Below are 26,329 nucleotides of genomic sequence, written 5' to 3'. Positions count from 1 at the left end.
TTTCGGATACGAACACTATCAGGCTCATGGTGAAGGAGCAAACTGCTTTGGTGGATCCTCAATCCTCATACGAGCAACAATACCGCATACACCTTTACTGCCAATTTGCAACGCAACAATGCAGGTCTCAGCCATCACCCTGCCTACGTCTATTGGAGCGATCGAAGTTGCGTCAATTTATCTTCCGCCAAACACTGGTCTGTGTGATCATCACATGGAACAGGTTCTAGGCCAAAGGTTGAATAAGACCCTCATCGGCGGCGACTGGAATGGATGGCACCCATTTTGGGGAAGCAATAGTGCGAATCGTCGCGGAGAAGTCATATTTGAGGCGATTCAAAACTTACAATTCAGCATATTGGCGACTGGAGCCCCCACCCGTTACCCAATTAATGGACACAGGCCCTCGGCAATCGACTTCGCTGTCTACAAAGGCATCTGTGACCGGCAATTGACCATTGAAGAATCCTTGGACCTATCCTCTGACCACCTGCCACTAATAGTCACAATCCACGCGCAGCCACAGCCCTTGCCCATTAGGAAACAACTACTGCCAGCAGGATCAGATTTAGGAGTCTTTAGGCGCGAGCTCCATTACTCTTTGCACATAGAAATGGAACTTAACACTCCTGAAGACGTGGACTACGCAGCAAACAAACTGCAGGAAGAAATAGTCAAAGCTGCGCACCAAGCCGCCCCACCATCTTGCCAAACAAGACAACAGTCTCCGTACAACATCCCCCTCACCTTGGAGGCCCAACACCTACTAATACACAAAAGATGGGCCAGGAGACGCTGGTTAAGATTACGCACGCCTGATGCCAAATCCATGTACAACGAAGCCACGAGGCATCTTAAAGCTGCTCTCGCCCTGCTTCAAAAGAGGTGTATCAGCGATGCGCTGGTACGAGCTGAATCGCCCACTGACGCAGAGTTTCAATTATGGAAATTTACAAGAAAGCTCAAACGGCAGCCAATACGACGTCATCCCATTCGGAGCATTTCTGGTTCCTGGCACATTGGAGACGAAGCTCAAGCTGAGGCTTTTGCAAACCACCTTCAAGACCAATTCACGCCGGTGATTACCGCAGAGGCCTCAGAAATCGAAGCAACAGAAGACATCGTTCTCTCGCCCCTCCCAGCTGAAGACCAGATAACTGGATGTACAAAAGAAGAGGTTCTTGAACACATCAGAAGAGTGAAGGCAAAAAAATCCCCTGGATATGATCTAATAAACGGCAGAGTCCTTAGAGCACTGCCTGACTCCACCATAGACTACATAACTATGGTGTACAACGCCATGCTCCGCATCCGGCACTTTCCAGCCTGCTGGAAGCGCGCCGTGATTGTGATGATTCCTAAGCCTGGCAAACCCGTGGGAGAAATTGAGTCGTACAGACCAATTAGCCTGTTGCCAGTACTCTCCAAAATATTCGAAAGAATATTTCTGGAACGAGTACTGACACATCTGGGACGCCAGGAGGCCATTCCAAACCATCAGTTTGGCTTCAGGAGACAGCATGGAACACCGGAACAGGTTCACAGAGTTGTGCACCATATCCTTGGAGCCTTTGAAGAAAAGATGTACTGCTCTGCCGTCTTTTTAGACATCAAACAGGCGTTTGATCGAGTTTGGCACCTGGGACTGCTGCAGAAAGTGAGGACCACCCTTCCAGCCCCATTTTTCGCGTTGCTATCCTCATACCTTATTGGAAGAACCTTCCAAGTGTCAAGGGGGCAAACAGTATCCTTGACTAGACCAATTATGGCTGGAGTACCACAGGGTAGTGTTCTAGGCCCAACACTTTATACTTTATTCACAGGAGATATGCCAACTCCCGAGCCAAATATAGGAAGTACAGATGCAGTACTCATAGCGACCTATGCAGATGACACCGCCATCTTATCACGTCACGTATCTGCGCAAGAAGCTTCAGACTCACTACAAAAATATCTGGACTCTTTCGGACGCTGGGCAAAACGGTGGTGTATCACCATTAATGCACAAAAGTCTGTACATACTACCTTCGCCACTAGAAGAGGAGATTGCCCAAGCGTTGCATTGGGGCCCACTATTCCCAAAGCCTCAAAAGTAAAGTACCTTGGTATCACTCTTGACAGAAGGCTGACTTTTAAAGCGCACATAAGTCAAGTAACCTCAAAATGCAAAAGCAAGCTAAAAACCCTCGACTGGATGCTGAGAGCTTCAAGCAAGTTGTCTTACAGCAGCAAGGCCGCCATCTACAAGGCAATAGTTGTCCCAACCTTCGTATATGGTATCTCTCTATGGGGCTCCTCGGCGAAGACTACAAGGAACAAAATTCAGACCCTGCAGAATAAAGCACTACGCAGATGGACTGGAGCCAGCTGGTTTGTAAGAAACTCAGTCTTACATAGGGATTTAGCAATTCCCACAGTTGCTGAACTCATTGGGCGACACAGTTCAAGATACGCGGACAGACTTGCAGCGCATCCTAACCATCTCGCAAGCAACCTGGCTATAAACAACAATAGGCGAAGACTGAAGAGATTGCATCCTCTAGACAATATTAGAACTAATTAAGATAGTAGCTACAAGTGCAGAATAATTGGCATATCTGCCCTCCCATTAGTTAAGGTTTAGAGCTAAATGCGCTATAGAGTCTAAGACAATAAGCTGCAACAAAATAAAGAAATAAAAACGAAAAAAAAAAAAAAAAAAAAAAAAAAAAAAAAAAAAAAAATAAATAAAATTAAAAATGTAAATAAACATTAAAATTAATTTAAAAAAAATGTATATTAAAAAAAAATTAAAAATAAATAAATACAAAATTCAAAATTAAAACAAAATGAAAATACCCATATAAATAAAATAAATTAAATAAAATAAAAAATAAAATATAAAGCAAAATTAAAACTAAATATAATTAAATTAAACAATTTAGTGGGATAAAATTTTATAAGAGCAAACAATTGCAAAAAAAAAAAAATTTGAAGTGCAAAATTAAAACTCAATGAAATGTTAATTCAATAAAAATAATTTTAATTCAATAAAAAATAATTTGAAATGAAAAATAAAACTTTACTGTTTGTAAAAAATTATTTTATTTTTCCTTCAATTTATTAAGGAAAAGCATATGCTTTAAGCCTTGTGCCCCGTTCAAGTTGTGGCTGCTCTATGGGGACGGCATTAAGTATCTAAACTTTTCGCTTCAGTTAGTTATAGAGAATTATGGCAGTAATCTTAATGCTATTCGCCTAAGCTGCGATCAGCAGCTGCTGCGATTTGCTTAATCAATTTATGGCATAATTTGAGTTGACAGTTTTATGAAGCGATTGCAGGGACTAAGCCCGCCTGCAGCAATCAGCCAGCGGAATCGGACAGCAATAAAACTAGCTAAAAAAATTAAAAAAAAAAAAAAAATGAGTTAAGTTAAGAAAAGGTAACAACTGCAGGCAACAAATTTACATGTCGCATTGTCACACACGGCGCAAAACAATGCAAAGCATTTCGCAAGCTTTTTGCAATTGGAGTAGCCAAGGGGACAGCTGGACATTGGAGACTTGAGTGCCAGCTTTTGGTTACATTTTGGCAGACAGCGCGACTGTCGGCCCGGCCTGGCCCTTTGTCAGATTCTGTCGACTGCGGCTTCAGGTGTCAGTCGATGCAGTCGGCGATGCTATCATGGACATGGACATGGACGACGGACTTGGCCCGTTTAAACTGCGCAATTTATGGCAGAGCTGACACAATTTCATAATGCGCGAGACGCAGTTGCAAGCGGCCGATGGCTGCCCAAAGATTACGCGATATTTCTCTTCCTTTTTTTGTATATATGAATACTTGTTCAGTAAGTGTAAAGCGAGTATATGGGTTTAGCTGCATTTGGTGACTATTGCAGCTAGAGATTTGAAATTGAATAGAAGACTGAGTTCATTCTCTAAAAGAAACTTCGATAGCCTGGGAGCTGGAAGCACAACATTTATATTCGTTTATTCTTATTGACTGAGCGAGTATTTGCAACCGCTTACGCCCGACTGCAATGTATTTTTACTTGCATTTGAGCTGGCTATAAATAGCAGCAGCCTTTAAGCCCGGCTCAGAGTTGGCAAAAGGTCAGGCAGAAGGTGTTGACAGGCATTGCAAGTTGATTTATAAGAGTTGTCGCATAAGTTGCAAATGTGGCGAAAGTCTTGCCTCACACACACACACACCATTTCCATCTCTCTCCCTCGCACTCTTTCTCTTGCTCGCTTGTCTGCATCGATTGCAATCGCTGCAGCAACGACGACAACTAAATCGATTGCTGCCTTCAGAGACTGTCGCACGCACCTCGCTTTGGCCAGCTGTTTTGTTGATAGCATTATATTAAGGCGCTTAGACGCTCGTCTGGCCAGGGCAGACAACACACACACACACACACACACACACACATTTGATATTTTAATCGGCATTTTATTTTTGTCTGCTTTGGCTGGCGCCGCATTTGGCGCAACGTTTAGGGAAATGACCAGAGGCCAGTTAAACAGCAGCAGCACCTCAACCACCTCAACCACCGCAACCACTTTATCCACTGTTGGGTCATTAAAAACCCATTGCCATACGTCGTTGCCGCTTGGTATCTGTGTAAACGTGTGTTTAACCAAATCAACGCGCTCAACGTGGACTTTGCGGCACGCATTTTGCAATTGCTATTAAAAGTTGTATTCAATGTGTCGCAAAATGCGCTTTAAAAACACATTTCAACTGATAAGAGGCGGCCAACAACAACGAGAAGAAATTGTTTTGTTAATAAATTTAGTGGCGATTATTTAATGCAAAACAAATCAGTTTTTAGTGTCTTTATTGAAGCATTCCACGACACCTGCGATTAAATAACATGTGCACAACTTTATATAACTGTAAATAGTATATAGAAATATAGATATAGATGGGCACACACAGAACATTCAATAACACATGGAAAAGTCAGATATAATTATTATGTTATTATTATTCAATTTTAATAGCGGATGCAGCCAACAGCCCGAAACAGAAAACAATGCAACGCAAGTCGATCAAGAGTCGACTAAATGCATACACTAACTGAGGCTGAGCGTTGGAAGTTGATATGGAAGATGCATACATCTATATATATATATATATATGCAGATATGGCATATATGATATGTAAGAGAACATTTCTAAGCCTAAATACCCTATAAAGTTCTTTGCAGTTTGCTTTCTAATATATGATGCTCGCAGAATGCATTTCTGAGAATATGTGGCACAAAGTTCTATATCAATTATACCCTATAAATATGTTGCTATATCATTTAGAATAAATATACCAAAATATATATTAAAGCAGCTTCTATACCTTATATACCTATATATACTTAATACCCATATACTTATAACTAATTGTGAATCAGTAAAATTAAATTTATATAAAATGTGCTTAAGAATATTTAACATAACTGTATATAGTCAATGTATATCTGTCATTCTGTAAAATGATTCTTATAGAGAACAAACTGAAGAATATTTAGTAGCATCCACTATACCTTATATATAACCTATAAGTGCGCCCAGTATTCACTATCTATCATAAGTTTTTTATAGAAAATAAATACGAGCATAAGATCATGTGGTATATACATGTATAGAAGAAGACTATATCCAATATACCGCTCTATGTTCAGCAATTGTCTATCTGCAAAGGGTTTCAATGTAGATATCTAGCGAGCTTTTACGCTTGTGATATTTTCAAGATTCTCTGGACTCCCATAAGATCTTTCACTTTGCTTAAGTGAATCAGCTATAAACTACCTTAGGAAAAGAAGACATATTTATATATCATATAGGAATATATGTAGTTTCTATATCTAGTTTATATAAATTAATATGTTGCTGGTCCAGCGATGAACTAGGCGTCGGTGGCAGGTCCAGCGTTGATCGGGTATTTATAGTCTTAATCAATAAGTTGCTGGTCCAGCTATGAGCTAGGCGTCGGTGGCAGGTCCAGCGTTGATCGGGTAATTATAATCTTCTTATGATGATTATGTTGGAGGGTTTGACTTCACCCCCTTTTCTATTAACTGGCCTTGTGGCTCAGCAATGATCAGAAATATAACAATTTGATTACGGCGGTGTGCCGGAGTAGTGCGGGTTTATTCTTCAAACTTCAATGCAAAACTGATTTTTAGCTACATAGAATATTTCACTTAAGCTAAGCCAAAACTCGCATCACACCACAATGTCATGGTCGGCAAGCCGACTCAGCAATCTTAGGCAATAACGGAAACTCTTGCAGTAAACAAAAGTATCTGGTTACCGCCGCTGACCATTGCAGTTATAGCGCGCTGATACAAAGTATGCAGTGTCGCAATTGCGAGGGCTGTTTCTTAACTTACGAAACACGCGATAGCGAGGGTTGGTTATAAACTTATGAAATACCCTATATTAAATGTTATGTGTTAACTACTCCCCCTTCAAGTGTAAGGCCGCCCTCGGCCGACCCAATTCCGGCGACGACTTCTCGTAATTGCTTCGCAGACTTCCTTGCGTCGATGAACCGCCAAAGGGTGAGGCCAATGCAGATTAAAGCACAGCATATACCTCCAATGATGAATGCCACACGATAAGCTTGATCAGTTCCGGCGTCTTTCTTGAATTGCTGTATCTCCTCCAAATTACGTTCATTTAAACGATGAAGATAAGGGAGGCTGAGGACATCTTGGCTGGCAGTGATGTTCAGCAAGGGAGAGTTGGCAATGCCCGGGACTCTATTGCGTACGTTGTTGTGGTTGTAAAACAGAGTCCCGTTGATCGCGACTCGGTCCCCGAACGTAATGAGATGCGTGCCGTGTACTTGGATTTCAGTGCCGTTATCCACCTGGATCCTTGCGGACCCGTCGTTAAGAATGATGATTCCATCATCTACGTGGGTGATTATTTCCAGGTTGCTCGGCTGGATTTCACAGTGTGCCGTGCCACCTGCATGGAGCTCTTTGGCACATGAACTCTCTAATGCCAGACGACAAAAGGTGGCTCCAGGTGAAGCGGTGCAACTCTGCAGTGTGTGGGTTTTTCCATCGCATTCGGCTATGACGTTGTCAGGCAATCGCAATATGAAATTCTTGTGAATGACAGGATAAATCGTAATTTTTCTGCAAGCTTGTTTAATATGATTTAAATTCCAAAAAAAAAAAAAAAATTTTTTTTTTTTTTTTTTTTTTTTTTTTTTTTTACGTTGGGCGCCAATTAATATGTTGCTGGTCCAGCGATGAACTAGGCGTCGGTGGCAGGTCCAGCGTTGATCGGGTATTTATAGTCTTAATCAATAAGTTGCTGGTCCAGCTATGAGCTAGGCGTCGGTGGCAGGTCCAGCGTTGATCGGGTAATTATAATCTTCTTATGATGATTATGTTGGAGGGTTTGACTTCACCCCCTTTTCTATTAACTGGCCTTGTGGCTCAGCAATGATCAGAAATATAACAATTTGATTACGGCGGTGTGCCGGAGTAGTGCGGGTTTATTCTTCAAACTTCAATGCAAAACTGATTTTTAGCTACATAGAATATTTCACTTAAGCTAAGCCAAAACTCGCATCACACCACAATGTCATGGTCGGCAAGCCGACTCAGCAATCTTAGGCAATAACGGAAACTCTTGCAGTAAACAAAAGTATCTGGTTACCGCCGCTGACCATTGCAGTTATAGCGCGCTGATACAAAGTATGCAGTGTCGCAATTGCGAGGGCTGTTTCTTAACTTACGAAACACGCGATAGCGAGGGTTGGTTATAAACTTATGAAATACCCTATATTAAATGTTATGTGTTAACTTATATATAAAATAAAAAGCATATATTGCATGTATATATTTGCATATATCTAGAACAGAATCTTATATATACAATACTATTATCAATAGTTCTCTATCTATCTATATAATATGATATATACTATCTAGTTGGCTACTGTGCTGGATATATTCTAGAGTTTCCATTGCCTCTATACCTTTAGATAGAGGCATATAGGCATATAGAGGTATATTAATTGAAGTCGCTATTGCATAAGCTTCGACTCCACTGCTACTTAACACACATCACTCCACAGCATCATTACAGGGTATACAAAATAATCAGTGACTGAATGTTTAAGCTCGCTTTAATCTGCCCCATGCAGCATCCGTTCCAAGTAATACGATAATCGTGCTTATGCAAAAAAAAGAAGAAGAAAACTCCATAGCAGTTACTTATGCTTAATCAAAGAAAAAGGAAGAAGAAAACAAAGCCAACAGTTGAATGATATTTTAATATGCATTTAGAGTCGCATTTGAGGCAAATTGCGAAAGGGCATAGGAAATTGAGAGCCACAAAATGCGCAGAGCCAAAGATCACAAGAGCGAGAGAGAGAGGGAATGAAAGAAGAATTCCAAAGATCATCTCCCCCAGCGCTTGGCTGCAGCTTATTCAACTTATTTATTTTTAGACTCCGGCCAAGATCGCATGGTTCACAGGCACTTAAACGGCTCTGCTGTCTCTCTCTCTCTCTCTCTCTTGCCACAAGTCTTTTTGGGGGCCAACGCAATGCTTGTGCAAATTCCAGCGAAAAAGTGAAATCCTTTTCAAAAGACGTTTGCAAACACACAAATCTAGGAAAATGTCGTTGAGCCACAAACATTATAAATCTTGTTCATATTTGCACGTGAAAAAATAGAAAGAACGAACTGAACAAAGTGGACAACTGGACGGCCTGGACAGTTGGCCCAGACGAAGCCATAAATGTCACGCAGGCCTGACTGGCTGGCCTGCCTAGTCTGGCTTGCGTCCTCCTTCTAAAGCATATTAGTTTTCCACTAGCTACGTGCTAAATTCCTATGGCCAGAAATCCATTAAGCAAGACCTGGCCCACGACGCTCGGGGCAGCGGCAAGCACAGGCTGCATGCCACACGGCCCTAAAGTGCTAAAATCTCATAAAACGTTGTGCCCAGGCCGAGACCGAGGCCGAGGGCTCAGCGCCGAGGCAGCTGCTTCTAAATTAGCCCAACTCCAAAACTTCAGCTGCAACAGCTTTGAGGAGGCCACTCCTCGAGGCATGCGACACTTGCAACAACAGCAACAGCCGCAGCAATAGCAGCAGCAGAGGCAGCAGCTGAATATTGTTGCCAGCAGCTTGCACTTTGCACTTCAGCCCGAAGGAGTCTCGAGTGTCGAAAGAAACAGTCAGACTGTCAAAACAGCAAACAAAAGGAACGGCTAAAAGATACCCTGTATATGCAGATGCTGTTAAGTAACATTTTCAGTTATGTTTCAAGAAAACCTGAATCATTTCTTGTGTAACACACGCAATCCGCTTGAGGCAAGGAGACAGAACAGGGAGTACATATCGCCTAGAATCTTAAAGGCGACAAACATCTTCTTAAATTGAGCATGCCCGTAGCCGGGCTCACCTCTTACAGGGTATGCATATTGTAAGGAACTTTGCTGGCATTTTCAATGCAGCGTCCGTCGTTGACTTTGACATGACGAACTGAACGAACTGCGTGACTCTGGCATTTGAACAGGAACAGCGATGAGGCGCACTCAGAACGTGCCCCTGAGCCATAAATAACAACAATATTAACAGCAACAGCAACAGCAACTGCAACAACAACATGTTTTAGCCTGATGAATTGCAAACATGGCGTGAAAAATGCATAAAAGTGTGAAAAATATCACTAAAAATAACTGCGCAAAAATGCAAACAAAAAAATGTAATAAAAAAATAAAAATTCTGAAAAAAAGGAGGAATTTTAAATTGAAAGGAAGCTGGGGCCATATGTTTTAGTATTATTAATTATTTAAGAGTATTATTAAAAATTAAATAAACAAAATAATAATATATAAAAAATAAAAAAAATATATTAGAGATATACACAAAAAGAAAATCAAACATTAAATTAAATTTAAATATATAGAAAAATAAAAAATTAAAAAAAAATGTAAAATAAATAAAATATAATAAATAAATTTACAATATTAATTAAAGAAAAAAAAAAACACATCTTAAATAACATTAAAAGAAATAATTAATCAAGATTTGTTTAATTATAAAACAAATATTATATAAAAAAAATTAAAATAAAAACAATATCAGTACAATAATTAAATAAATAAACTAAAAATAAGAAAAGTAAAATAAATATTTGCTCGCAATAAATTTAACATTTTTTTTTGGTACAAATATTTGCCTGGGTTGTTGGCCTTATGCTAATAGCACTGTTGTTGTTGTTGTTGTCGTTGTTGCTATTGTTGGTGTTGGCTTTGTCGGTGCCAAATATGGGCAACAAGTATGCAGGAGACATGGCCATGACCGGTACCAGTTCAAGGGCTTTTTAAGGCGGGTGAAATTTGCAGCATGCAACACATGCAACATAAGCGAGAGAGCCGAGCCTAATATGGAAATTCGCTAACGATATGCGAGCGCTGATAAAGACATTCGAAAATCCGTGGCATTATATAAGCTAACGTTTAATTAGACGATAAAATACCAAGAAACTCGCCTGTCTCAGCCTTCTATTCAAGAAAAGCAGCTGCGCTTTGACCCCCAAGCAGAGAGTCGCCCACGCGTCGGCGGCAGTTGCGGAGAGAGGGAGAGGGGCTGGAGGGGGCACTGGAGGCAGAGGCAGCTGCTGTTTAATCCATGTGGACACAAGATGCGGTTTTGTGGTCGGTAAACGCAGCTCATTTGAGCTGCATTCGCTTTCAAAATCAATTTTCAATACGCAACACGGGCGGAAAGCGAAAGCCACAATGAGCAGGAAATGTCTGTCAATATCTTGAAAGAAAATCTACTCAACTGTAGACTGCAGAAACTGGCGACTCCAGCCTCAGCTTCAACTCCAACTCCAACTGCAAGTCTAAGCGCAGTTTGATTGATTGGGCCAGGGCCAATAAGTGGAGCAAGCAATTGCATAAGTCACGTTATGTGGGAGGAACTAGCAGGGCAGACGCTATTATATGCAAAGCGGCATATATAGCTCAAGCTTAAATACAGTTGAGATAGTCAATCAATCAATCAGTCAGCCTATAAGTCAGTCAATCAATCAGCCGATGAATTGTCAGTCAGGCAGGCTATCAGTTAGTCAGTCTAGCAGTCAGTCAACTAATCATTCGATTATCAGTCAGTCAGGCAGTCTATCAGTCAGTCAATCAATCAGCCGATGATTTGTCAGTCGGGCAGGCTATCAGTCAGTCAATCTATCAGCCTATGATTTCTCAGTCAGGCAGTCTAGCAGTCAGTCAACCAATCATTCGATTATCAGTCAGCCAGGCAGTCTATCAGTCAGTCGATCAATCAAGCGATGATTTGTCAGTCAGGCAGGCTATCAGTCAGTCAATCAATCATTCGATTATCAGTCAGTCAGGCAGTCTATCAGTCTGTCAATCAATCAGTTAGTCATTCACTCATTCATTCAGTCAACCAGCCATTCAATCAATCAGGCAGTCAAATAATTAATAAGTAATTCGGTCAATCATTAGTCAGTCAATCAAGTAGTCAGACAATCTATCAATCAGGCAGTCAATCAACCATTCTATCCATCAGTTCGTTAGTCAATCTTTCATTCATACAATCAGGCAGTCAATCATTCCAGCAATCAAAAGTCAGTCTGCCAGTCAGTCAATATCAAGTCTGACAATCACAAAACTTTCAGTATGTAAGTCGGTTAGTCAGTCACTCAGTCAGCAAGTCAGTCAAACACAAGCCGCTCCGACAGTCTGTCAGACAGTCTGTCAGTCAGTCTGTCCTTCAGTCAGTCAGTCTCAGGTCTTTCTTTGCATGGCCTCTACGGTCTACGGCTGCTGCACATTTGAAGGCCAACTGTCTAAAGGTGCTTTACACTACGCAACAATCAGGCAGATAGACAGACAGGCAGACGGATGGACAGACGGACAGACAGTTGAACACAATATTGACTTTAGATACGCGACATTGACTTCTGGTTAACGGCAATTGCCGCAGTCTCTGCCATTGCCATCTCTCTCTCTCTCTCTCCCAGTCTCCCTCGCTCTCGCTCTCTGCTAATGAGCTCCATAAATAAGCCGCTGGTTAAATTTGCATTGGCTGTCGGCCTGTTGACACGCGGCCAAGACAAGATAACTTTGTTAACAAGCTGCACCGTTGATTTGTGCTGCTGCTTCTTGCCTCTGTTTAAACTGTTCTCCTTGCTGCTGCTTGTTGTTGTCAGTCTTTATGACAAGTGGCATGCAGCAGCTCGTGTCTGTGTGAGAGCCTTTACGCATTGCTGATTAAAACTTTCTACAAAGAACAGTTCCCTTGAAACTCAATCACTCTTAATTAGCTAAACCTTAAGTCCCCGTCAAGTTCAATAACTTATATCATAAATCAAAGTTATCGGAGAATAAGTGGAAACTATCAAAGCAACTCTTTTTGATGGCAATATTTGTTTAAATTGATTAGACATCAGTCAAGATAGAATGAAGTCAAGAAAGTCTTGACTATGTGAGTTCTTCTTAATTCAAAATTGTCTATAGAATTGCTAGAGAAAAGTTGAAAAATCAAGCGATAAAATTATATATAAATTTCAGTTGATTATTTATCGATAAAATGCATATGAGCTTAGACTTAAGTCTAGTCTCTGCTTTGGCAAGAATAAATGTATTTAAGAACTGAGTTCAATTAGGTGTAGCTGCTAGGTATGTACCATCTGGAAAGAAGTTGTTATTCTGAAGAAAAATTATCGATAGAATGACTATCGATAACTACAGCAGGCTTTAGGTTTACGATTAACTACAAATGTTTTCAATTTCAATCTCAATGCTGACTATGAAGTATCTTATATATAATACAAAGTGAGTTTACCCAAGTATTTTATTATTTTAGATTTTATCTTTAAGCTACATCTACAGCTAAGATGCCTATCGATAAAAAACAATTACATTTCTCATAGTCCTTATAACACCCTAAGCATACCTTGAAATCATTTTCCAGTCGAACCAATCTTCGCTCCCCTCTTCATCTTCCTTAAGTAACTTCTCTAGCAACCCACTTACCTCTTACATTCCTCAACCGAATGTCTTAAAGTGTTTGCATTCAATCAACCGCCAGCAAGACAATAATAATAAAACAACATACCTGCAAAGAGAAAGAGTTGAAAGAATGAGTTAAATTAGTGAGTTCTTCGAGTTGAGAAATTCCCTGAAGGCCTTAATAAGAACCGCAATGGATAAACTTGCCCCCAAATGTTGCACTTAGTCTAACCATATTAAGCAAGGCCGCTTGTGTGGAATGTGGAAATGTTGAAATGTGCTTTCAATGACCAAAACGGGTGTCAGATGCCATAAGCAACACACAATCAAGAAGATCAACCGATCTGAGTGAGAGAGAAGGAGCGCGAAAGATAGAGACAGAAAGGGACACTGATCCAATGTCAATGCCTTTCGAGCGAGGCTGCAATTGTATTTTGGTCAATGCACCAGCAACTCGACAGCAGCAAAGTGGTTCAAACATTTTTCCAATGAAAATATGCCAAAGATGCGATGTGTGGAGGAGCACAGACAGAGAGAGAGAGAGAGAGAGAGAGAGATAGATGAACGCGTTTTAAAGGCCATCAGCCTGAATGGCTCACGTCCAAGTGTCTAGCTGGACCACCGGAGTTGCAGCTGCAGGCGAACCAACTATGGCTGGGCTGGCTGGCAGGCAGGCAGTCGAGTCGACCCGGTTCGCTGTAATTGGCAAGTGGCAAAAGCTGTGCAAAAGCAACAAACACATTAAAAGCGGGTCAGCGACTGTCGGCTGTCGACGGGCGCTGCCTGTGGTAGTAGCGCAAAACAATCAAATTATGGCCACATTTGTATGGCAGCATCTTTAATTGATGGCCAATCGATCGAGCGGGCAGCAATGTTCGCGCATTTGTTGCACAGCACATAAAAGGTGCAGCAGCCACCCCAAAAGGAAATGTGGCATCATAAAATTTCACTGCCAATGGGCAAGCCAAGCAGCCAGCCAGCCAGCCAGCCAGCCAGCCAGTCGAGCTGGGCAGCTGTCTATCAGTTATTTACGAACGCCCCATATGTTAATGAAGCTCGCTGACTGCAGATCGCCATGGATCGGGGATTGGACATTGAACATGGACTTGGGCATCAGCTAGGGGTCTAGGCAGCAGCAAATGCCCAATGCGTGATGAAAGACAGGAAGACGAGGCGCACAACAATTTAGCGCTTTAATTTGATGGCAGACATGGCGACAAGGCAAGTCAAAGGCACGAGTTGAAGTAGCTTGGAATTCAAAGCGTGCACTGAGAGAAAATTTATGACTAAATAATGTGTGCAAGTTGTGAGGGCAGTGAATAAAACAGAGCGAGAGAGAAATGGGGGAGAGAAAGAAAGATAAAAGAGAGTGGAGAGGGGGGAGCGAGAGAAAGAGGGACTGGAAAGGAGGGAGAGAGAGAAAGAGGAAGGTAGTAGGATGTGAGGAAGAGCGAGAGAGTGACAGAGAGAGGTAAGCAGAGAGAAAGAGAGAGGAGAATTTGTAAAATACACTGAGAGAATAGGTTCACTAAAGAATAAGAATATAGAGATAATGTAAGATGAGGCAAGGGACAGAGAGGGTCAGAGAGAGAGAGAGAGAGAGAGAGAGTAGAGAGAGAGAGAGAGAGAGAGAGAGAGAGAGAGAGAGAGAGTAGATGAGAGATGAGAGATAGAGAGAGAGAGAGAGAGAGAGAGAGAGAGAGAGAGAGAGAGAGAGATAGAGAGAGAGATAGAGAGAGAGAGTATAGACAATCTACTCTCTCTCTCGCTCTCTCTCTCCTCTCATCTCTCTCTCTTTCTCTCTCTCTCTTTCGCTCTCTGCTTAGCTCTCTCTCTTGCTTCTCCTCGCGTCGATTTTGCGTCTCGCCGTTTCTCTCTCTAGCTCTCGTTCTCTCGCGCGTCTGCCTCTCTCTTCTCTGGCGCGCGCGCTAGGCGCGCGCTCGCTCGGCGCTGCGCGCGCGTGGCAGCGCGCGCTGTCGTTGCGCTCTGCGCGTCGCGGTCGCTATGCTCACGAGTGAGAGAGAGAGATGAATTCATAGTTTACTCAATGAGAAAGCAGACAACATAGAGAATTGTAGATATAAAATGAGGAGGCTGTATTTGAAATACGATCACACTAGCTTTTCTAACAGTGCAGAGCCCAAAGTGCAGTCAAGGATCAGGGCGTTAGATGGCACAGCACATTGGCCTAGCTAATTCGGTTAACAAGTTTAATGCGCTGAGCATTTGGCTAGCCATTTATTTTAATTACTTCCATTGCGCAGCTAGCTGCATGTTGCGCTGTTTGTTTATATGGCGAGCATTTGGCTCTTCGAGGCGCAAACATGAGAAATCAATTTTGGTCCAGCCTAAAATTGTTGTTGCTGTTGCTGTTGCTAGTGCATTCAACTTGAGCAGTGCCTTAAGGGCAGCATTTGAATTGACTTCCGTCAACAAAAAAGAAGTCTATATGTATAAATATATAACTAAAAGAAGCAGAGGCAACGTGCGCTCAACATTCTAATTGCAGCATGTTGCAAAGTAAGTGCGGACACTTGCAATTAATATGAATGTTTGCAGCAAAAGGTGCAAGGCGCAGTTGCAAAAGGCAGCCATAAAAGTGACTCTGGCTGGCATGTTGCAAGTTGCCTGCTTGCCTGTTGCAAGTTTGCCCGTTGCAGGCATGGCCATGGCTATAGCCAAAGGGCTCGCTGACTCGCTGCGTCTCTACTTGGCTGGAATGCAGCGTAACGCCAGCAACATTTCACGCTTAATTATAGACGCCGCAGCGCATAGGAATTTTTCTAAACCAAGAAGAGATGAAGAAGAAGAGGCAACTGCTCTGCCTCGCTCACTCATTGAGCGTTGCACCTTGATGCAGGATGCGGCGCATTTCCCGTCTAATGCCTGAGACGCGGCTTATTTATGTGTGGGCCGTTTGTTTTGTAATTTAATAATATATACAACAACAACAACAACAACAGCAAGAACGCAAATAGAAGGGGGCGAGACAATGTTGCAAGAATATGAATTCTAGCCAACAGCCACCCACACACACACACACACACACAGTCGCTTGGGCAGGCACACGCCGTTGACGTCGGCGCCAGTTGGTCGCAGTCAGCGCCACAAAGGCAACAAAGCCAACAAAATGCTGACTCAGCTGAGGAATGCAAAAATGAGCAACAACAACAACAACAACAACAAGAGCAACTGCGCGCATAATTCATATGCAATTAATAATTGGTTGCACATGCGCAGAGAATGTTGCTGCCCGCAGCATGATGCGCAACATTGCTGCGGCAACAATATTGCCGCAACACTGAGCGAAAAAGCTGCATAGAAAGCGAGCAGCGAGCAGCGAGCAGCTCAGCATTGATTTAATTATATTAAATTCAAGCAATTAAACTAAATAACTTTCTTCAGGGCGAAAAATTTGTAGTGAAAGGCAAAAAGAAAATGTAACAAACTAAATTGGCAGCTTTGAGCACAGAATATGTTTTATTCGATTTAGTTCAAGCAATTTAAGATAATTTCAAATTATATTTCAACACACACTGAGAGAAAAACTAGAGTGAAAAGCAGAAAAAAATGTTTGAAATTGGTAAAAATTTATTTATTTTGGCAGTATGTAAGGCTTTAGCTAAGTTTACTCAATCTACTCTATCTACTCTATATACTCTATATACTCTATCTACTCTATATTCTCTATCTACTCTATCTACTCTATCTACTCTATCTACTCTATCTACTCTATCTACTCTATCTACTATCTACTATCTACTCTCTACTCTATATACTCTATATACTCTGTCTACTCTCTACTCTCTATTCTACCAACTCTACTCAATCTACTCTATGTAGTCTTTCTATATTGTCTACTCTATATACTATATCTAGTCTCTCTAGTCCATATTCTCTATCTACTCTATATATTATATCAATTCTACATATTATGTCTACACTCTTCATTCTATCCACTATCTCCATCCATTACAACTCAGCTGCAACATCACTTTTTCTGCCAGTGCAACTCCGCTTCGATACGCACAATCTTTAAATTCGAACTGAACGCTAATGCTCTACACATTGCGTCCAAGTCTTAAAACTCTGACCTTTGCGCAGGTAAAACGCAATTTGATATAGGAAAGAAAAAAAATAAAGAGGTCTACAAGAGTCGGGCGTTGTTTTTCTCATGGTTTATTCAAATTGAATTACAATAGGCATATCTCAATTTACACCATGCCTGACATTGCCACACACACAGACACACACACACGGGCACACACACTGGTAGCTTGACCATGTGTTGGGCATATAAATTAAAACACGCGACACATTCATCATTTTCAATTGGACGCTGGCTCACATAATCAGAATTCTGAATTGGAGAAGCGAAACAAGAGGAAGAAGCAGAAGCTGAAGACGAACTGCAACTTCAATGTCAACTGAAGTGAAGTGAAGTGGAGAAGAGGCACTTGAGTTGAAAGAATATATGAATGCAGAGGCAAGTGAAAAGTAAAAACAATTCAAAGGGAAAGAGTTTGACTTTTAGATAATTAAGACTACAGAGAAGTTGAATATTGAAAGCAACTGCAAAAGCTCATTAAAGCTTTATGTTAAGTAATTTATGAGAAACAGAAAATGCAGCTTTCACAGCAACTGAAAGCATCCAGTTTATATAACGTTTAGAATATGGGCTAATACTCAAATTATTAGCTATAATGTATATATACAAAATAACATAAAAATAAATAATAAATAAAGCTATTTTTAAAGCTTTTAAATTGGCTTTAAGCTTTCATAAGAATTAGTAAATTTTTTAAGTACACAGAATCTAAACAAAATATGTCAGAATTTATATTTTCTGAATGTCAGAAATATTCCTAGCTCTCTTAAAGTTTTGATTATAGATTTCGCAAAGTAGATTTTTGTTTTTGTTTTCTTTGATTTCCAATTAATCACACTTGAAGCTTTTATAAAATTTCCCCAATATTTCTAGCACTTTCAAAGACTTTATGTCACATCAATGAATCTTTTCTTTTCTTCCTTTGCTTCTCAATTAATCTCAATGTAAAGAAAAAGATTCTGCTGGGATCAGCTATAAGCTTCACTCTTATCTTTTTAAATAATTTCCCCCATTTCTCTAGCCTTCACACCACTGTGCCGAATGCAGTTTTTACTTTTCTTTCGAGTGACCATTGTCTGGCTTTCTAATTAAATGGACAGTGGACAATATTAATTTATGGTAATTTAATACTTGAATTCGAGCAGGCGACTGAAGCAAGCTGACTGCATAATCTCTGGAATGCAATCGAGCCAAACAAATTGCCGTCATTATATTATGGATATATAGATATATATCAAACTATCTGAAGATCAAACTATAATAATTTGCGCCAATTAGAAACATATATAAAAGTGAGAGAAGCTGGAAAGATGAGCTGACGACCTCTGCAACAGATGCTGAACTATTTTTTCTTTTATTTTTTTTTATGAAGTTGCTTTTTGGGTCGAACATTGCAACAGCAACAGCAACAGCTACAACAGCATTTGGCCCTATCGAACAGCTATCGAGTAAATCTAAATATAGCGTCTGCTCCAGCTCTGGGCTCTATGTCTGCTCTGCTCTGCTCTGCCCTGCTCAGTTCTGTTCTGTTCTGTTGGGATCTTTGCTGTGTGGCAGAACATGATGTTGAAATTTTGATTGCGACATTCTTTTTGGCCCGGCCTGTAGGAGCGAACAAATTGAGGTATTGCCTTGCCCGAGAATGCCTGGGCATTGGCATTGCCCCGGGTCTTAATGCTTAATGCTTTTTGGCCGTCATTTGATTTATGGCAAATGGTTATGTTGACATGCCACAAAAAAGCGCATTTGCAGCTTAATGATTGCATTCTTTGGCAGTCGGTTTCATTCCATCTATTTGGGTTGCCCATGTGCCAGCCAATCATCGCCATCTGAAGATCAAGTAAACCTAACACATGCCTCACTTATGTGAACGCCGCCTGCCCGTCGGACCACTCTGACCTGGAAATATCTGGCCTGAAATGTTTTTGCCTCAAATGTTTTGCCTTTGCACTAATTAAATTTAGTTTTTCTATTTTCCTATATAGTATATTTCCTGCTTCTTTCTGTCTCTCTTTCTAGTTCGTGTCGTGCCACACGCTAGCTTCGCATTTAATTGAATTCATCCCAAAAAAAACGTCATTTGGCATATGCAAATTTTTATGCAATTAGTTGCAAAAAACTAGAAAAACGTGCAACAGCTTTTTCCCAAGCCTTTTGATAAACTGCATTTAATCAGCTACTTAGTGACTTTATTTGATAAGCTTTGACAACATTTGAAGTTTTTGATTTATCAGCATTTAAGTAGAAGCTGTTTTTAATGGGATTTCAGTGCGAAAACTTTGTTTGATTTCAAAACTTTGTCTAGACTTAAATAAACTTAACGAGAACTACTAAGAAATTAAGAGAAACTTAAAGAAAAGCTATTAAAAAGTTTGAAATCTGTCTTACAGCATTTCCACAACTTTTTAAGAAGTTTGTTTTTAAATTCTATTTAACAAAATTTATGAGTTCATTTACTAGGCTTATGAAGCATACACAGCTTCTAATGAGTTTTAATGTTATTTATTATGATTAATACAAATGTTTAAAAATGGTTTATAATAATAAATTGGCAACACTTGAGCAGCTTTAGCTTGAGCTTTAAAAAAAATAAATAAAATTAAATCCAGTTTCTAGCAGTAGAAAAGAGTCTAGACCAAACTTATGGATAGTAAACTTAATTGACAATAGCTGCTCATAAGCTTAATGAACTTTTATGCCCAACGCAGTAACTAAAGTTGCTACGACTAATAAAGAAAGCTAGATTATACTTGTAAAACAAATTATATAATTATCTCATATATTTGGACTTAATTGAAGCTTAGACTGATTCAAATTGCATATTTTCCCACTTTTCACATTATTGCTTAAAGTTCTTTTGTAACAGTTTTATTTTTAGTCAGCTACATTATTGATTTTCAATCAAGTCCGAGTGGCTTCCATGCAATGGGCTCATCTAGTCTCTAGTCGCAGGTATCCTGTGGGGCTTGCTTCTCGCTCTCTCCCTTTCTCTCTCTGTCTCTTGCTGTGCTCTATAATCTTCATTAAACATTTACATAGACTCTGGCCCTGGCTCCAGCTGCATGGACGAGTTGTTCATAATTTTCGCTGCGTGGCAACGCAATTTTGCAATCATCGAAATGCAATTCGAATGCAATCATTTATCTGACTCGCTGACTGCCTGTCTGTTTGGCCGTCTGTCCATCTGTCCATCTGTCTATGTCTGCGCCTTGGCACAATTTTTCATTTTATTTTTTCGCATTCGCATCCTGTGGCTAAGCAAATATTGATGCCAGGCCTAGGAGAGACAATCGATTATGGCGCAAACGTAATCAGACAAATTCAATTTGCGGCAATTTGCATGCCACAGTTGCAAATAAACCAGTTACAAGACTCTCCTCTCTCTCTCGCTCTCCCTCTGCCCATTGCTTGTGGCTGCTGCATGAGAAATGACAATGGCTGCGCCTGCTGTCATTCTAATGTGACCAAGGCTGGCTGCCAAGGCTGGCTGGCTGACCGGCTGCTGCCTGGCTGCAACATGCTGGCGTAACTTGTAACCAAACTGCAATTGCAGTTGCAACTGTAACTGCTTCTGCCTCCGTCCCCGTATCTGCTGCTTCGTGCTCCAGCCTCTTCCTCTGCCTCTGTCATAGCGCCTACCTCTAGCGTCCGCTGCCTCTGCTCCTCAGCCTTCCTCTGTTCCCGTTCCAAGCCTGTGCCCCTACCTCAACCCCTAACTATGTCTCTGCCTCAGTCTCTAGGCGTTGCCTACAAGTTTGCCTCTGCCTTTGCTCCTTCATCCTCTGCCTCTGTTCCTTCCATTCCTACTGACCGTGCATCAGCTCCACTGCTTACTTCTGCCTCTATCTCTAGTACTGCCTCTGCCTCTATCTCTGCCTCCTCCTGCCCTCTGCCCCACTGCTTACCTCTGCCCCTGCCTCCTGCTCCTACTTCTACTCCAACCCCTTCTCACCTTACGCCCTCCTCCATTCAATAGCCCCGCCCCCACTCCACTGCTTGTCGCACGCTTGTTGCACATTTGGCGCCTTATCGTGTCACTCGCATCTTTTGCTTTGAGGCTCACCCACTGCCAAGCAACCTGCACAACCTGCGCCTGCCGGCTAGTTTTTCCGCCAATTTTCCGGCCCAGGAAATGAAAAATTGCCAAAAAAAAAAAAAAACAAACTACAAAAATATAAAAAAGAAGAAGAAGGAAAAACATGCCACGCTTTGCTCTGCGGCACGGCACACATGCATGTTGCACATAATTGGCGTTTATGCCACGAGCAAACTGCGAAACTGCAACTAGCAACCTGCAACCTGCAACAGCCACAACAACAACTGTTGCTGATGCGTTCAGCTGATATGCTGCACAGTTTTTTTTGTTTTTTTTGTTTTTTGTGGGGTGTGTCGCCTTACAGTCAAATGCGCTCACTCACTTAACCTTTGAACTGCCAACGTGTTGCAGTTGTTGTTGCTTCTGCTGCTGCTGCTGCAGTTGCTGTTGTTGTTGCTGTTATTATTGCTGCTTTGGCATTGTTTGTCGCAGCAGCTAAAAGAAAACGTGATTAAATTAAATTAACGTTTGCTTCCTACCCGCCAGCAACAGTTGCTGTTGCTGCTGCTGTTGCAGTTGCTGCTTTTTTTGGCTATGCCATGTGAAATTTAGTCATTAGTTGTTGTTATGGCCAGGCCATTAGCGCACACTTGCCAGCCACGCCCACCAATTCGTGATAATGTTGTTGTTGCTGTTGTTGCTGTCAATGTTGCAGGTGCCAGGCCAAGCTTTTTTTTCGCCAACTGCATTTAATTTAGTTGGCATTGAAAATGCAATCGAATCGCTGAATTACTTATTGCTAAAATCAGGCATTTCGGAACTGGTTCAATAAGGGGAGTTTTTTATGTTTTGTGCTTTTTTTGTTAATTTTAGCTGTTGCATAATGTTTGTGTCGATGGCAGTTCAAGCACTTTATGGGAATCACAAAGAAACAGAGACAAATGATAATCGCAGCTAAAGCGTTGAGTTTATATGGGGGGAAATATTTAAAGTACACTGTGCGAAAATCGAACACAGTTGAGCTAGTTGATTTTATATTGTATATTGAAATAAAGCAGCTTATGATAAACAATCATAAACTCATTAAATACTTTAAATTATTTTTTAAGAATTATCTATATAAATTATATCTATATAAATATTTATATAGTTGGTAATATATTATCTATACACAGCTGAAATATTAATATTATTTAATTTATCAACTATATAGAGTCATATAAATTCCACTTTAAATTTATTTTAAATTTTGTACAACTTCAAACAGAAGGCAAAAGTTTTATTTTTTTATTTAGCAGGTATCTAGAAATACATAAATTCCACGTTTCTTCCACTTGTTTCTGTTATTCATTAATCTTTCACGTACTCCAACAAAACAAATGTGTATTTTTTTATTTTATATTTATTTTGTTTCTGTCAAGTTGTTTATAAACATATTTGTAGGTAGTTTCCTGTTCGATATTGCATTGTTGGCAATTTCTCAGCATATTCGCTTACAAAATTTTATGCGGATGTTTATCCTCGCTCTCTGGACGCAGCTACAAACACACAACAACAAGATCAACAAGATATCAATTTACTGCACAATATTTGTGGCTTATTTTCACACGCTGCCTTGTGCTGCCTCGAGGCAGGCAGCGCGCTTAAATATGATGCATGCTCAAATCAAGCCCATCCAAAGGAAAAAGTGACTCAGAATGAGAAGAGCGCAGAGCGCAGAGTGACTGATGGACTGACCAATCATCAATGCCAGCAGCTTGTGTTTTATTCTCTTCCATCTCATACTCGCGGAAATAAGGTATATTGGTTCTTTGCTAATGTCTGATCAAATCTATGTATATATCTATATCTATATCTATATCTATATCTATATCTATATCTATATCTATATCTATATCTATATCTATATCTATATCTATATCTATATCTATATCTATATCTATATCTATATCTATATCTATATCTATATCTATATCTATATCTATATCTATATCTATATCTATATCTATATCTATATCTATATCTATATCTATATCTATATCTATATCTATATCTATATCTATATATATATATCTATATCTATATCTATATCTCTAGCTATATCTCTAGCTATAACTCTAGCTATATCTCTAGCTATAACTCTAGCTATATCTCTACCTATATCTCTAGCTGTATCTCTAGCTATACCTCTAGCTATATCTCTAGCTATATCTCTAGCTATATTTCTAGCTATATTTCTAGCCATATCTCTAGCTATATCTTTAGTTATATCTCTATCTATATCTAATGATGGTATGATCTTTGGTCCTTAGTATGCAAAGTCTCAAAATATTAATATTCATATCAAATTTAGCAGCTGTCGTTCTATGACAGAGTATTATGCAGTCGTTCGTAGCCGACTACAAAATTCTTAACATTTTTTTATTTGTCGTTTCAAAATTCTTACGCTTTGGGGGTTCAGCGTACCTGAGCTCCAAACTCACAGCTGTTTTCCCTTTATATATTTATGCATAAATATAGTATATATATAATTATATCTGTAGATATGTAGATATCTATATACACACTTCCATATAGCTTTGTCTTGTTCTTATTCTGTCATGCGACTGCAATGCACCAACAGGAAATGCTACGTGTTTGAGTGTGTCTGTGTGTGTGTGTGTGTGTGTGGGCGTTGCAACTGTAAATTGTAAATGAAAACCTTATTGGAAGCATACCAAAAAGAAGAGAGGGAAAAACTTAGACAAGGCGCTTTTCCTTTCACGAGTCGCGCGTGTCGAGCTGGCCAGCGTCAAAAGCCATTAACATAAAAATGAATTTCGCTTTTCGCATGACCATATCGCAGCTACCAAATCGACCAACAGCCAACCAACCAGCCAGCCAGTCAACCAGGCCAAATGAAGTTGTAAGCTGGAACTGCAGTCAACTGCAGTCCATGGCGTTACGTAGACCCGAAAAAAATAATCAAATGAAAAAATTCAAGCGAAACGCAATAAATTTCCCAAACGCGCGCAACAATTAGAAACGAAGCAACACGAAAAAATCAGCTAAGAATGTTGTCAAGTAGAATGAACGACTAGCAAAATACCCTATACTAAATGAACGCGGTGTGAGATAGATAAGCTGATCAGAATAATAATAATAATTAAAGAAAGACTTCCTAAACAAAATATAAAAATAAGGACAAGAAATTAAAATATAATAGTTTCATATAAAAAAAATAATAAAAAAAAACATTTATAAAAAATACACATATTAAAATTTAAATATTTAAAATATATATAAAAATATGCATATATAAAAATAAAAATAAATTCAATTGAATTAAAAAAATATATATATTAAGAATAGAGTATGTAAAAATAAATTATAACAAATCAAAAATTTTAAGATGTTAGAAAAATATTATTATTCTATTAGATCTGCTACTTTTTTCATGTCTCATTCTTCATATACTATTCCTTACTCCACAAAATGAAAGTAGCCGCACGCCGTCACGTTTACAGGGTATAAAAACGCAGCTAACGACAAGCCGAACATTTTATAGCTATCGACAATTGGACGCCATAGACATCGACATCGACTCGACATCGACATCGACATCCACATCGATTGCCATTGCGTCGGAGGCCGCGACGTCGCTTAGCTTCGTTGGACTCGTGCGCAAGCGCCTCGATAATTTCTTGTTATCGACGCGCAATGATCACGTAAATTATGTCGAGGACTGGCAAAGCAGGCAACAAAAAAAAAAACAAACAAACAAAAAATCACTAGCCGGCGCAGACAAAATGAAAAGCGACAACCAAAAAGCCAAAAAAAAATAAATAGAAAAAACGTTAAGAGACGGTAAATTGTATATTGGAATGCGAAGCGATAGGCAGCCTAGCTCTAAGCACCTCCGAATAGGCAATAGGAGCAGACCGAGCCCAGACATTTGTCTACAAGCTCCAAAAATAAAAACCAAATTGGGCAGGCCAAAAATAGAGATAGCCAAAGCGGGCGAGGAGTTTAAGATATAGCGCGATAAGTGCAGAATTTATTTTTAACGGCATTCGATTGTGCATCGAGGCGTATTTATCAATTTATCGATACGTTTCCGGTGGGCGAATGTTATTTAATAACACTTGACGGAGTTATTGAAAACATTTGTGGAATTTATGCGGGACCGAAGCTTAAGCCACTTTCGATTGTGTATCGATATATCGATATTATCTTAGAAAAAGCCAAATCGATTGTTTTTGATTCAATTTAAATAATACTTTCTAACAAGTAAATATTATATAAAAACGGTAAAAATGCCAAGCGTAATGCATTATTTGATTACCTATCGATTTATCGATTTCTTGTAGAATAAAAGTCGTATGCATATCTTTTTATGCATATAAAACTAAACAACATTTGATAAAATGAAGCAAAACATTTTGGACTTATGCAATTTTCGATACAATTTTATCGATCATTTTGTATTATTAAATTATTCGATAAAATATTACGTGATAAATTGTGAATATTTTCGCTTATAAGACTTGACTTGTTATACAAACATTTATCACTTGGAAGACAATGTCGATTGTATACAATGCAGTTGTTATCGATTAATTTGTAGTTTCGATAGTAAAATATTACGTGATAAATACAGAATTTTTGAAATTGTAAAGCAAAGCTTGTTTAATTTGTGCATTTGTCACTTTTGAGTTGATGATGCTTCTGACCATAGATATCTCAGATAAGACTAGATAAGTAGGGCAATAAACATGTGTACAGATAAATTGCTATTTTTAGCTACAATTTGTGATGTGTTGCGTTGCCTTACGGCAGGTTGGCCTACGCCTAATTAAGATGACAGAGAGTGAGTGGCTGAGAGAGGTGCGTGGCAACAGGTAGACAGTGGAGGGCAACATTGTTGTCATGCCATTTTGCCTGTCATGTCATTTAGCTGTTGAATCCGAGCGAAACGGCAACAGCAACAACATTTCAGTTAACACCGTTTCACCAAACTGTAGTGCAACGGTTGTTAACACGTTGCGCGTTGCACGTTGCACGTTGCCAGTTGCCAGTTGTTGTCTGTTGCAATGTTGCACCTTACCTGCAGCTACAACAAATTGCAGACGACACAAAAGACACAACAACAGCAACAGCAGCAGCAGCAGCGGCAGCAACTGCAGCAGACAACGCCTGCGGCTTTTG

At 39.9% G+C, this 26,329-nt stretch overlaps 1 protein-coding gene across 3 annotated transcripts in view; it reads right to left on the bottom strand.

Moving 5' to 3' along the window:
- The window catches only part of LOC111603156 (myosin-M heavy chain), a 79,456-nt gene that overhangs the window by 15,298 nt on the left and 37,829 nt on the right, over positions 1–26,329 (bottom strand). The gene's annotated exons all lie outside the window — the stretch shown is intronic.

The sequence above is a fragment of the Drosophila hydei genome, unplaced genomic scaffold (assembly GCF_003285905.1).
Source record: "Drosophila hydei strain 15085-1641.00,03,60 unplaced genomic scaffold, DhydRS2 tig00008122-arrow-pilon, whole genome shotgun sequence".
Lineage (NCBI taxonomy): Eukaryota > Metazoa > Arthropoda > Insecta > Diptera > Drosophilidae > Drosophila > Drosophila hydei.
The sequence above is the reverse complement of the archived record's forward strand: the minus strand, read 5'-3'. Positions and strand labels throughout refer to the sequence as shown.